Raw genomic sequence first — 13,718 nt, 5'->3', positions numbered from 1 at the left:
TGACATCCTCTACAGGGATGTGTGGAGGCAATTGTACCAATGTAGTCCAATATGTGGGTGGGAGCTGAGGTGGATACCCGAGCATTTACAGCACTTATAAAGGGAATATGTTGCAAGTGGGGATCCACTACTAAGTGAAACTATCAGATTCCTCCCATAACTTTCTCGTTCGGGGGATAGGGGTGCTTACTCTGCACCTGCATACAAAGCTCCCAGATAAAGGATGCAGCCAGGTGTACACTATTGTCAATAGAAAGGTTTTCATGTCAGTGGTGTGCCAACTGCAACAATTTCAAGGAGCTTTCTAATCTGGTGTCACTATTAATGTTCATAGTATAAGTCTTGTGCCACTTTCATTCAGATGAAGCAAGACCTTCATCCATGTAATTAGTTGATCACAGCGGATGGTTGCCACAATAATCCATGTCAATAGTGTGCAACCATGCTGGTTAGGGAGTTTGAGTTTTAAGGTGTGTGCTGACCTGGTGTGTGCTGACCTATTGTGGTGGGATGTTGCTTCAAGCAGTAGTTGATGTGCTCACAGAACAGCTATCCCGTTTACTGCACTCAGAGAAATCTTTATTCAGTTCAGCCAGTGGGAAAAATCACTTTTGAAACCTTATTGAATTAGTTGGTGGTGCAATTTACTATCGATGGACATAGTAGTGCAATTTCTCTTCTGAGAGTTTGAACAGGTGAAACAAGGAATATACAGAACAGGGTTTAAAATCATCTAAAATCTTTTAGTTACACCTTTTGGACCCAGCTGTTATCCCTCTGGATGAATGAACTTGAGTTGAGCGTTTTTAAATATGAAGACTGATTTGTAAGTATAACTCTGTATGTGGAGGAACTGATAAAAGGTTACATATTTGTTTTATACATTTATCGATGTATAGGTTAAAGCACACCATGATGGGGGAAAATGGGAAATCACATGTTAGCAGTTAGAGACTTTTAGTCACTCGTGTGGACTAAAGGTGAGCAATACAATTTCTCCAGCATTGGATCTTTCATGGATTCACATGCTGTGAAATTCCCTGTCAGGCTGGGAAACCTCGGTTACTTTGACTTATTCATTTTTCTATGGAAAAACTTGACACCTTGGTGTCCCATCGACATCATTGTGGGTGCTTTTGGTATGCACCAATGGGACGTTGAGTGTATAACTTTGCCCCAGCAGCTTCCCCTCAGATTTCAACTGTCTTCCGAGCTGTTGGGATTCCTTGTGCTTCTCTCCTGAGAGAAAATTAAATTTCTTTGATTACTTTTGTCTTAAAATGTCACCACCGTTGCAACCAACTTAGAAATACATTTGGTTCCAGTTCCAACCATGGAAGCTTCAGAACCTAAAAAGTCCTTATTTAGGTTGTGCGACACTTGCGGCCTAAACCATGTTTGAGGGGAACAGGCACACACAATGCCTTTACTGCCTCTACCCGAACCATTCCGCTGACAGCTGTGATATCTGCCAGGGTTTCTCACAAAAGACCCTTATGGATAGGAACCAACGCCTTATCTGCTGGCTCAATGAAGGAGCCTATCCGGCATCTGAGTTTGGCTCATCATGGCGAGGGAGAGCAACCACTCCTCTGACAAGAGGTCACAGTCAAGACAGAGGTCCAGATCTGTGGAGCCGGTGGCAAAGACACAAAAGATAGTTGAGGCAAAATTGTCCTCTGGGCACGATAAAGCCAAACACTCTGTCCCTGTAAATAAACAACCAGCTAGTGGTGAAAGGTCCCATACCGGGTCCAAACACTCTTCCAAGGGCCCATTGACTAGATCACTGTTGGACTTAACCGAGGGAGAAGGGCTCGCACCCATCGTCCAAATCCCCTGACCTGTCCAGGAGATCTCCATCGACGGACAAGCACAGCTAAAATCTCCTCAGCGTCATCGTTGATAAAACCTACCTCGACGAGTGGCAAAAAGCACTACTCGTTGTCGGAATCTCAAAGATCCTCCTCTGGCCATGAGTCTTCACCTGTTGACGACCAAATCGCCATCGAAGTCTACTCCGATGACCGCACCATCGGCACAGCATCGACCACGACGGCATCTTCGTCGGGGTCTACGGCTCGCCTCTCGTCAACGACCACTTAGACGACAACCAAATATAAGTCTGCAGAAAAGCCGACGTGCCCGTCGACACTACGATTTCAGAATTGGCGACAAAGCAATATTGTCCCCTAAGGGTGTTTTAAAAACCCCAACTGGGGCCACGATGCACGACCATTCTCCCCTGGGAATGTCTCCTATGGAGTACCCAGATATCATGCCAGAAAACATTTTGCAGCATGAGATTACATCAGACTTTGAGCCTCCACCAGACGAATATCCATTTGTCTTGGAATCCGATCCCGAAGAAGGAAGTTCAGATCCTCCTGTCCAAGTACCCCCTAGAGAGGAAGACACACCTCTAAGATTTCAGACACCTACTCTGCCATCAACACCTGCTGCAACAGGTGGTATGCATTCACAATACCCCCCTATAAACCCACAATCCCTGCTTTCCTTGCAGGTCTTTACAACACTGCAGTCTGTTAGGACAGCTTGATGCCAGGCTTCCGCTTCCTCGAGCTCAGACAATTCAGCCTTTTGGATAATCTCACGTTAACCCTCAACAAAGGGATCCAACCTATCCCTGTAGAGACCAGCGCATACTCCCTAGTATTCCAACACCTCCTAGACCTCCACCTCCATGTACATTCAGTCCACGTAGGAGAGAGCAAGAAGAGGGGGAATTGATTTACACAGACCAGGACACTGGTCAGAGGGATACAAATTCCTCCTCCTAGTCTTCGCAGAGAGCCGACACGTGGGACACAGATCCTCACCAAGATGCGCCGGGTAGCCCGGCTCAACCTTTGCCTCCGGACGACATCGGGGTGTTTCACTCCATGATGTCTAAGGCATGCCAGGAGTTTGGTCTAATTCCAGATGAGGAGAAGAAAGATTGTTTCCTCTTCGACCATATGGGTAAACGCAGGAATTCAGTCTTTTCTATACCCATTCTGGATCATGTGTGGCAGGAGGGCCTCTGTACTATGAAGCATCCTTTTACAGAGCCAGTGGTTAATAGTGGGCTGGAGAAGAAGTGTATGGCTCCAGATACTACACCGAAATGCCTCACCTTGCAACCTGCTCCAGAATTAGTGGTTTCAGCGGTAGCAAGCCACAAGGCTCGAACACAGCATAAGTGTAACACTCAGCCAGACAACAAAAACTGGAGAATGGATGCCTTAGGGGAAAAAGGTTCTCTCCATCGGGGCAACAACAGATAAAGTAGCGAATGGAACACTTGCTGGAACAGAGAAAAGAGGCCATGCTGCTGGTGCCCGAAGGGGAAGAAGTCTCGAATCACAGCATCAACATTGCTGTAGACCTTGCTGAAACAGGATTTAAGCAGAATGGCAATGGCGTAGTCCTTGGACGCCAAGCATGGCTATGTTGCATTGATTTTCGTCAAGAGGTACAGCATAGTCATTGATATGCCACGTGAAGGGGAAAATCTGTTTGGGGACAAAATTGATTAGGCCCCTAAAGCCATGAAAGCGGACTCGGGCACGGCGAGGTCTCTTACAGCCCTTCAGGACAGATGGGTCCTTTTGCTCCTTTCGAGGAGCCTCGGGTAATGCACGATTCTCAGCCTCCAGAGACCACAAGAACTATGGTAGGCCCAGATATTATTCTCAGGGCTACAAGTCGAATTCTCAATCCTTCCAGCGCAACAGAGAATACCATCAAGGGCAACGAAAGAGTGGATCTGCCACCTCCCAGAGAGGTAGGCAAAATAAGGCACAGCAATGACTGCCTCAGGTGCAGTCAGGTGGGGGGAAATGTGACGTTCTACCTCGACGAGTGGCAAACTAACGAACGACAGGTGGGTGCTAGATGCAGTCCAGTACAGCCACTTGTTGGAGTTCAGGCGCGCCCAAATCCTGATGCCTCCCACAAAGGTATATTGCCTGCACCATCAAGTTTTACAGCACGAGATATGTCAAATACTAAAAGCGAGCCATCGAAAGAGTTCCTCCCTCAGCAAGAGGAAAGGGAGGTACTTCGTGTTTAAAAAAAAAAAAACAGACTGGAAGTGGCGCCCTATTCTGGATGTACGAAGACTAACATCAAAAATTCAAAATGGTAATGCTCCAGGAGGTCATAAAAGCCGTTCAGCCCCAGGAATACCTTGCAGCCTTAAATCTCAAGGATGCATACTTCCATGTGCCAATACATCCAAGGCACCGAAGGTACCTCAGATTCGTAGTCGGCGAAAGCCATCATTAATTTCACGTACTGCCTTTTGGCCTGAAATTGGCACCCAGAACATTCACAAAGTGCCTGGCACCGGTAGCAGCCTTCCTCTGAAAACAGGACCACCATGTCTACCCGTACTTGGACTATTGGCTAGTTGGAGGTTCAGTGTATCAACAAGCCTCCTCTTCTCTCAACAAATAAACGCTGCGCCACCAATTGGACTTTACAATAAGTTATACCAAATCCTGCACAGTTCCCTCAAGGTTTTTGGTTTTCCTGGTCGCTCAATTCCTTACAGGCCAGAGTCTTGGAAGACCTTCGGCGGAAAGAATCAAAAGATTGATAACACTAGCGAACTCGTTGATGCCAAACAAGCTAGTCATGGTCCGTGCATACATGGCTCTCCTTGGGACCATGTCCTCTTGCATACCGCTTATTCCCCACTGCCAGCTGCACATGCTTCCAGTGCAAACCTTTCTGGCTTCCAGATAGTCCCAAGCCCAGGTTTCTGGTCAGACAAAGTAACCATCTCCTGGGCTCTGTCAAACACACTGAAATGATGGACATACCCCTGCAACATCACGAAAGGAATGCCACTGATGGAACCAGATTACCATCTTACCATTGTAACCGATGCCACCCAGGCGGGATGGGGTGCTCATTTGGACAAGCACCAAGTCAAAGGTCTCTGGACCCCTGAGGAAGCTGTCCTCCACATCAATGTGCTGGAATTACGTCGATGCACTGGGCTCTAAAATCCTTTCTTCCTCTAATCGCGAATGTGGCGGTTTACGTCCTCACCGACAACACAACCACAATGTTTTATCTACGGAAGCAAGGCGGAATGCGATCAAACACCTTATGCCAGGAAGCACAGACCCTCTGGCATTGGACCATCTGGCGCAACATCCTACTTGAGATCTTCCACTTGCCAGGGATGCAGAACAAGCAAGCAGACATCCTCCGCAGGGACTCCTCGCAGACACACGAGTGGCAACTGCACAGCATCCAGATAGCCAAAAATGTTATCGAGGTGGGGTCCTCTCCCTCTAGACCTATTTGCCAGCCCCGACAACAAGCAGTGCCAGAAATTTGCCAGCAGGATTCTGCATCCCGATTCTCAGGGGGGCACATTTTCGTTCCCTTGGAACGGCATGTTTGCCTATGCGTTCCTTCAGTTTCCTCTCATAATTAAAATAATACAGATTATACGCAAAGGTTGTTGCAGAATAATCTTGGTAGCCCCGTACTGGCCCAGGCAGACCTGGTTCTGGGACTTCACTGGCAGCGGACAATCCAATCCATCCAGGATCTCAAGCCAGTCAACTATCCCAGAACGGGATGATCTTTCATCACGACCCAGGCTCTCAAGTTAACGGCGTGGCTCCTGACCACTCCGAATTCGGTCATTTGAATATCCCTCAAGACTGCCGGCGCATTCTAGCAGCAGCTAGAGCTCCTTCTACCCACATTTCCTATAGCTGAAAATGGAAAAGATTCTGTGAATGGTGTGCACAGCAGACTAACCTGCAGCCGCTAGCTATAACACCTCATCAGATGCTTCGTTACCTGCTAAAGTTAGCTACAGAAGGTCTAGCGATATCTTCCATCAAAGTGAACTTATCAGCAATCTCTAGGTTTACATGGAAAATATCTTCTCTTCAGTGACAGGCTAATCAAAAACTTCTTATAAGGACTTTTTCATACCTTTCTGCCAAAGAAAAGGAGTCCAGCTGTATGGAATCTGAACCTGGTCCTCGCAGGTCTTATGAAGCGTCCATTCGAACCTTTGTCGACAACCCACGTCAAACCTCTAACGTGGAAAGTGGCTTTTTTAGTGCCCATTACGTCCTCTAGACGTGTTTCAGAGTTGCAAGCTTTAGTTGCAGGCCCTCCGTATCTACGGTGCATGAAAGACATAGTGGTTCTTTCCACTAATCCTCATTTCATCCCTGAAGTACCTTCAGAGTTTCATAAAAATGTTACCATAACTCTTCCCACATTCTTTCAAAATGCCACTTCACCAGCGGAGAAGTCCCACACACTCTCGATGTCAAAAGGGCATTGAAATATTATTTGGATCACACAGAATCTTTCAGATCGTGTAACCAGGTGTTTGTCACCTTTGGTCGATCCAACGAGGGAAAATCCATAACAAAACGGGGCATTTCAAGATGTGTTTCTTCTACAATCTCCTTCTGCCACTCTAAGGCCAATAGGCCGTTGCAAACGGCGCCCAGAGCGCACTCCACTAGAGGCATGGCTGCCTCAGCGGCTCTCTGGTCTGGTGTACCCATCAGAGACATTTGATGGGTACAACATGGGAAGTGCCCCACACATTTACTAGGCACTACTGCTTCCATCCGCAACACGCTGAGGATGTACAGATGGGACAGGCGGTCCTTCCAACGGCTGTTCCAGTAAGGTAAGCCCCGCAGCTTCCGGGGTTGTTTCCTTTCTATACTTGCGTATGTTTTCTTCTCGCATTAACGCAGACAATTTTAAAGTACTTAATCTGTGTTTGCCTGGTTTACCACCTCCTAACTTTTATACTGCTACAAAATCTATTCACGGCATGTGAATCCATGTAAGATCCAATGCTGGAGAAGGAAGTCGCTTCTCACGTGTAACTCCATTTCTCCAGCGTTGGTCTCTTTCATGGATTCACATGCCCCCTCCAGCCTACCCCCTAAAGGCTAACATCCTCTTATCAGGAATATCCTCGAGCTGGAGTGGTTAAAATCTGAGGGGAAGCTGCTGAGGCAGAGCTATGCACTCGACGTCCCATTGGTGGGTACCAAAAGCATCCACAGCGACGTTGATGGGACACTCAAGGTGTCTTTTTTTTTTTTTTTTTTTTTCCATTGGAAAATTACCAAGTCAAAGTAACCAGGGTTTCCCAGCCTGACTACTGGGAATATTCACAGCATATGAATCCATGAAAGATACAAACGCTGGAGAAATGGAGTTACAGGTAAGAAACTACTCTTATCCATGTAATACTGTAAAAGCAATAAGCTGAGCACATGCAAATTCATGACTCTAGCCAAGCAGGTGTCCCAATTAAAGGCAGTGTGGCAACAATTCTACAGAGGCTGCTGGGAGTGCTGCACGTTCGTGGAGACCTGATTGGCGTGAGTGCCACCTTCAACCACAAAGCAGCCAGGCACCCCTGCCATTGTACTTAACTAAAGCTGCCATGCATTTGGCAACGTTCATGCACAGGCATGAACGCTTCCAGGCTTTGAGTCCTGGAACCTTGGTTGTAGAGCTCTGGTATTTATTTATTGTTCACTTGTTAGGCGCTTACACAGGAAGCACATACTGTTTCAAAACACCCACAGGGCAACGCGAAGGGGACAGGGGATGTGGAAATGTAATTACAACACTAATAATTAATTAAATATGCCAAAGAAGATAGTGGGGAGGGGAAGATGAACCTACTATGCCTCGAGTGTTCCGAACATGCAAATGCAGAGCGGAGAGTGCTATGGGATAGGTGCTGTGGTGCTCATGTGAGCAGCAGGTGAAGTGCTAGGAAGAAAGGGTAGTGCAACCTTCAAGGGGAGGGTGAGCAGAAGAAAGTGCAGAGGGTGGACATCAGCAGAGATAAGTGGGAGGTCAGGGCCCGAGGATGCATAAGGGCCCTGCACTTCAGTCAAGCTACTGTGTGATTAGCAGGGAAGAGAGGAAGTCAAGGAAGAGAAGAGCAAGGTCCTGCTCAAGACAAACAGGGAGGCAGAGGCTATTCCAAAAAAGGGAGCCTGCTGAGGAAAGCAAACAATCACCTGCTCTGTTTAGCAAGCCGCTTCACACACAAGGAGTTGGTGCCAGAGGAACACAGGTGTCTGGGGGGGGGCGGCGGAAGGGGGGAGTATTTAGTCAGAAAGAGTTGCAGATAGAGTGGTCCCTGTCCCCAGACAGCCTTGCGGATGATGCAGATGGATTTGAATTTAATCTGCGCTGCAAAGGAAGCCAGTGGAGACTTTATAGGGCTGGGGAGATGCAGTCCCTGGGCTTGAGGCCAAGGATACGTCTTGCTGCTCTATTCTGGATTAGCTGGAGGGGTTGCAGAGTGGACATAGGTAGATTAGGAGGAGGCTGTTGCAATAGTCCCACCTGGAGAGAACCAGAGCTTGGGCAACATTGAGTCTCTGAGAGAGGTGAGGAAAGGTAGAATTCCTTTCAGAAGGAAGAGCTGAAAGTGGGTATGAGGGAGGAAGGAGAGAGAGGAGTCGAAGATGACTCAGAGATTCCTGGCTTCCAAGGAGGGAGCAGGGGAGGACCCATGGAGGAAGGCCAGAGAGAAGGGAAGAAGTAAGGTGCAGGGGTCCCAGTAGGGAGGATCTCAGTTTTTCTGGCATTCAGACAGAGATCATTAGAAGTGCACCAGGCCTGGATGGCAGAGAGGCAGTCTGGATGATGAAGGGTGCAAAGTCGTCTGTAGGAAGTTTGAAATCCGCATAGCACTGGAAGTTGGGGGAGAAGGAGGAAATGAGGCGTCCAAGCAGAGTAAGGTAGATGTTCGAGCCAAGGTGAAAGAATGGAGCCCTGGAGGGACGCCACAGGTGGAGGGGGAAGTAGGGGAGAAGTAACCCAGTATGACTTTGGAAGAGCGATCAGTTAGGAAGGAGGTAAGCCAGTCCAGCCTGCTCCGATACACCAAGGGTGTCATGGATCCTTTTTATGAGGATGAAGTGGTTCACTGTGTCAAATGCAGAAGAGAGATCAAGGAGGATGAGGACAGAAGGGGAGTTGGAGTCAAGGGATGCAAGCAGTTCTTCACATGTGTTCAGGAGAGCAGTTTCCATGCCTCTGGATGCTCGGAATCCAGATTGATGGTCGTGAAGACCGTCAACAAGTTCAGTATGGGAGTTAAGTTGGGGGAGGGCCAACGTCTCAAGCAGTATCGCCAGGAAGGGGTTGATGGAGATGGGGCATAAGTTGGTCGGGCAGGAAGGATCTGCTGATAGTTTTTTAAGGAGGGGGTGCACAAAAGAGTGCTTGAGGGAGGACAGAAAAGAACCAGTGGCAAAGGAGTGATTAGAGATTGGCGAGAGAGGAAATGTTTTCCTTGATGGTTCTGGATGATCAACCTGTTTGGAAGAGACCTTCATGGAGACTACTCCAGTGACTTCTTCCAGAGAGACGGGAGCAAAGGAGGAGAAGGAGGAAAGAGGAGAGTGAGTGGTCAGTGGAAGCAGGGTGGGAGGGATGGGTTGGAGAGTGCTTGACAAGGCTGATCAGTATGTTCTGGGTTTTGGAAGTGAAGGGCCTGGGATGGAGTAGGGGCATAGCAAACTTCTGACGGATTGGCAAGTTCCCTGCAGATTTTGAAGAGTTTAGCCATGTTGTTGGAAGCGCCAGATATCCATGCCTGAATGTGGGATCTTTTCTTTGCAAGGATGGGGAGTCTGTAGGGCCTTTGGAGCAGGCAGCAGACAGAGGTTGATCCTGAAGTTTGCCACTTCTGCTCTGCAGCCCTGCACTTACGTTTTTGAAAAAAAAGGGTAGCAGGCGCCCCTCTCTAGCGATCTCTTAGGATATTTCCCATTGGTGAACGTACAATGAGCAAATAGCGATGGCTGCGAACTCTCAAAGTGGGAAAAAAACACAGAACAGGTTATCATGCATTGTTCTTTCTGGAGAGGGGCGCCTACTACCTTTTTTTGACATTTCTTTGCAAGGAACTTGGGGTTGGTCACCCTGAGTTACCTTGGGGAACCCAGACGTGGTTCCCTTCTCACTGTGCTCAGAGAGACACAGCTCCACCTCACTCATGAGGCCCAACAAGGCTGAAACATGTCTATGGGGTTGCTGTTGGTACTCTTGTTCAGAAGGGAATTGCCATAGCTTTTCGGTGCTGGACCGCCCATGTGGCGGGACAAAGACTGATATGCAAATGGTTGTTTCCCATCTGTGAAATGTACAGTGAGCAAAATGCGATGGCTGCGAACTCTCAAAGTGTGGAAAAAAACACAGAACAGGTTATCATGCCTTTTTTCTTTCTGGAGAGGGGCGCCTGCTAACTTTTTTTTTAAATCACTTACGTTTTTGGTCTGCAAGTTCTGAGTCGTACCAGGTGTTACGCTTGGAGGCAGGTTCCCGGCAGATCCTGTACTCCTTCTGTATTCCTTAAATATGAAACATGACAGCATTTAAACCTCATCAGTCACATGGTCTGAAGGACCGTTGCCATTCATCAGTCATGGCGGGTGCTCTACTAATGTTTTCTTTTTGGGAGTTGGGAGGGATCCAAAACATTCACGTTGGTTGCTTTACAGCTTTTGTTACTTGTCTAACATGATTGTATGAAAATGGTGCATTTGTGGACAGTCCTTAGCTTTGAAAGGAGCATAGGTTCACCAGGTTTTGTGGTATAGCTTCAGGGCAGCAAATGTTGCTTATACAGAACACAGATAAACACATTTGTTCACCAACTCCAGATTTTGTGCCTGTGGTAGCCACACTTCAATACCATTGTATTAGTCCTCTTTTGACTCGCCAGAAGATTTGTATTAAACCAACTATCTTTACACATGAAAACAAAGCTAATATTTTCACTTATGGGTTACCCTACAGCAAGTTGCAGTGTGCTAGTCTCGCTATGCCTAGAATTATCAGTTACAATGAATAACCTGTGTCACTCTTTTTATTATTTTATTCTTTGATTCTGTTAGTACTGCTTCGATTCCAAGCATGTTTTGCTCTTTCCGGCCTGTTTCAAGGCAATTGGTTTATTGTAAAATATAATCTAATGATAGATCTTTCCAGAGCCTGAAATTAAAAATATAGGCCGATAAAATACATTCCTTGTATGAACACTTTTACGCAACTCGAGTAAAAACTGCTATTATATTCCCCAAATGTCCACCTTAGCTTTGTATACAGAAATATTTTCTTGACTCCATTTTTGAAGTAGATTATGTTAAGAAAGTTCCCATTGGATTGCTCATGCGGACGTGAGCTAGCTCGCTCCCTGCGGCTGCTGGCATCCTGCTCCAATATCCTGGTCCCCAGTAGTGTCTTTCTGCGAAAAAGAACCACCCACCAACGGCAGAACTGCGTGGCTGCAGCCTGTCATGAATCAGTGCCCTGAAGCATGCGGGGGTACGTTCAACTCCGCAGGAGGGACGGCGGCGCCATCTTGCCCGCACAACTATTGGGCCCACAAGGAAAACCTTCCCTCTTGGACAGTACGGGCTCTGCCGGTCTGACTGCCTGCCCCGGGGACAATCTTGGTGATCAGGGCCATGGAGGACCAGCGCAGGACAGGCAGTGCTTGGGAGGGCGGCGGGCACCGATCGGCTCGCTGACCGTGGGTTGCAGAGAGAGGAAGAGACCTACTGGCCCCCGGAGGGCTCACAGAGACTGATGGCTCTATCGTACCCCCTGATCCCCCTGTGGACGGATGATGATGGATGGCCCCCCTTGAACACTGCAAAGTGGACCTCTGTCTGTTTCGGCCACACTGGAGACCTGAACCCTGCGGAACCGTAGGGCCTGGTCCAATGGGATTTCAAAGAGCTACCTGAACCTCTCTCCCTCTAGATCTACCCATAACTGCGAACGCCTCATGGGACAACTAGAGGCTTGCAACGTGAGATCCTGAGTTCTGGCGGACCAGAGAGGCTGGGGCCCTACCCTGCATTTGCACCTCCTGTTTGAAAGCACTCCCGGATCCTGGGGAAGAGACACAATAACGCCCAGGACTCACAGCAGGGGGGGGACCCTCTCCCGCTCCCCTGCATCCCCCACCGTCACTCTCAAATGCCCGGACACTTAATCTGGCGGGCCTGCTGGAGTATAATTGGGCGAGCCGCACCACTGCTACCACCCAGAGAGTGACTAAGTGGGATTACCACATATATCCACAGGACCCAACAAGGGCCATTGCTGCTGTGAGGCCTTACCCTGTGATTGATCGACTGGTTGTTCTCCAACCCCCCTGCCCCCCCCCAGGGCAATTAGGCCCACATAATGGTCAAAGACAAATTCAAACAGGCCCTGCAGAGCCAAATTGACCAATTTACAGTGGACTGATGTGAGTGAGGAGCTGCAGGATCCACCCATCTCCCTCACTGATGTCATGAAGGCCATTGGTGAATCGAGATAATCTTTGGAAGGAAAGATAGGCGGCCTGTCCACAGAGGTGTCCTTTCTCAGACAGGATCTCCGTAACCTGGCCTCGAGAGTGGGAGAGACCGAACAAAGGATCTCTGGCTCGGAGGATACCATCAAACAAATGGAAAAGCAGCTGACTGCAATTACCCAGAAGGTGACCCAACTTGAAAACAGAGCGGAGGACAATGAGGGGAGAGCACGTCGTAGTAACATACGCATCCTTGGGGTCCCCGAGAAAGAGGGGCCCAGCGTGGAACCCTTTCTTGAGCAATGGCTCAACGAACCATTCAGTCTGAAGAAACTCTCCAAGTTCTTTTCGATTGAGCGGGCACACAGAATCCCAACTGGCCGCCCAGTCCGCGGCTCGCCACCACGTACAATTGCCAGTCTCCTGAACTTCCGAGATGGGGATGCCATACTTAAGATGGCCCAGGATACCGGCCCCATCACCTACGTCTACGGCATCAGATCGTATCCTGATTATACTAGGGAGTTTCAAAAGTCCCGTCAGTCCTTTGACTCGGTGAAGAAGAAGCTACAGTCCTTGTCTATAAAGTACACTTTGTTCTTTCCAGCACAGCTTAAGGTGCACCATGAGGGGGTTACCCACCTGTTCTACTCACCTAAAGAAGCATCTGAATGGCTGGAAACCCAAATCCTAAATGGATCTGCGCCACTGCTGCTGCCAAAGGGGCCATCAGGGCAGAAGCCAAGAGGTGACCGATCTCAGTCACACTCCAATTCCCTGGTCGTCGAACTATAGAGACCTGCACAGACTGCGGAGGACCGGGATGAAAATGGTTGAGCACCATCACCGCTATCCAGGATTCCGAAGCGGATAGACACCATATGGGGGCTGGGGGTACAAACATTAGCGGCCGCTGACCACTGCTGTGTGATTTGTATCTGCAGTCAGGGAAGATATCCCACAAATGTTATGTTTAGTTTCACGCCTTGCCGTCGCACAGTTCAGGCTTCAGGTTGGGGGGGGGGCAGTACGGGTTGGGTTGCGGGGACTGTTGGTCGACACTACTGTTCTTGATTGGTACAAGGCCACAATGGGGGAAGTTTTAGGTGTTTGCATTTAAAGGTTGTGTTGTTTTGGTTGGTCGCATGGTGGAGGGGTTGAATGCAGGGTGGAGACATGCGTCCTGCTGGCCCTGGGCATATGAAGGTCCTGACCTGATAACCCTGGGAGCCATGGGTCGAGCACTGGGATGTATGACACTGGGGGGTCCCTCAATGAGAAAGCAACTAAGGGGGGGGGGCCGTCCCACGCCCCAACAATATCTCCTGACACCCAATGGCACGTGAGAGACAACTGACCCTGCCCA

At 48.7% G+C, this 13,718-nt stretch overlaps 1 protein-coding gene across 6 annotated transcripts in view; it reads left to right on the top strand.

Moving 5' to 3' along the window:
* STUB1 (STIP1 homology and U-box containing protein 1) overlaps nt 1-13,718 on the top strand; it is a 465,879-nt gene that overhangs the window by 34,770 nt on the left and 417,391 nt on the right. The window lies entirely within an intron of this gene.

This window comes from Ambystoma mexicanum, chromosome 2p (genome assembly GCF_040938575.1).
Source record: "Ambystoma mexicanum isolate Mex_15411 chromosome 2p, UKY_AmexF1_1, whole genome shotgun sequence".
NCBI lineage: Eukaryota > Metazoa > Chordata > Amphibia > Caudata > Ambystomatidae > Ambystoma > Ambystoma mexicanum.
The sequence above is the reverse complement of the archived record's forward strand: the minus strand, read 5'-3'. Positions and strand labels throughout refer to the sequence as shown.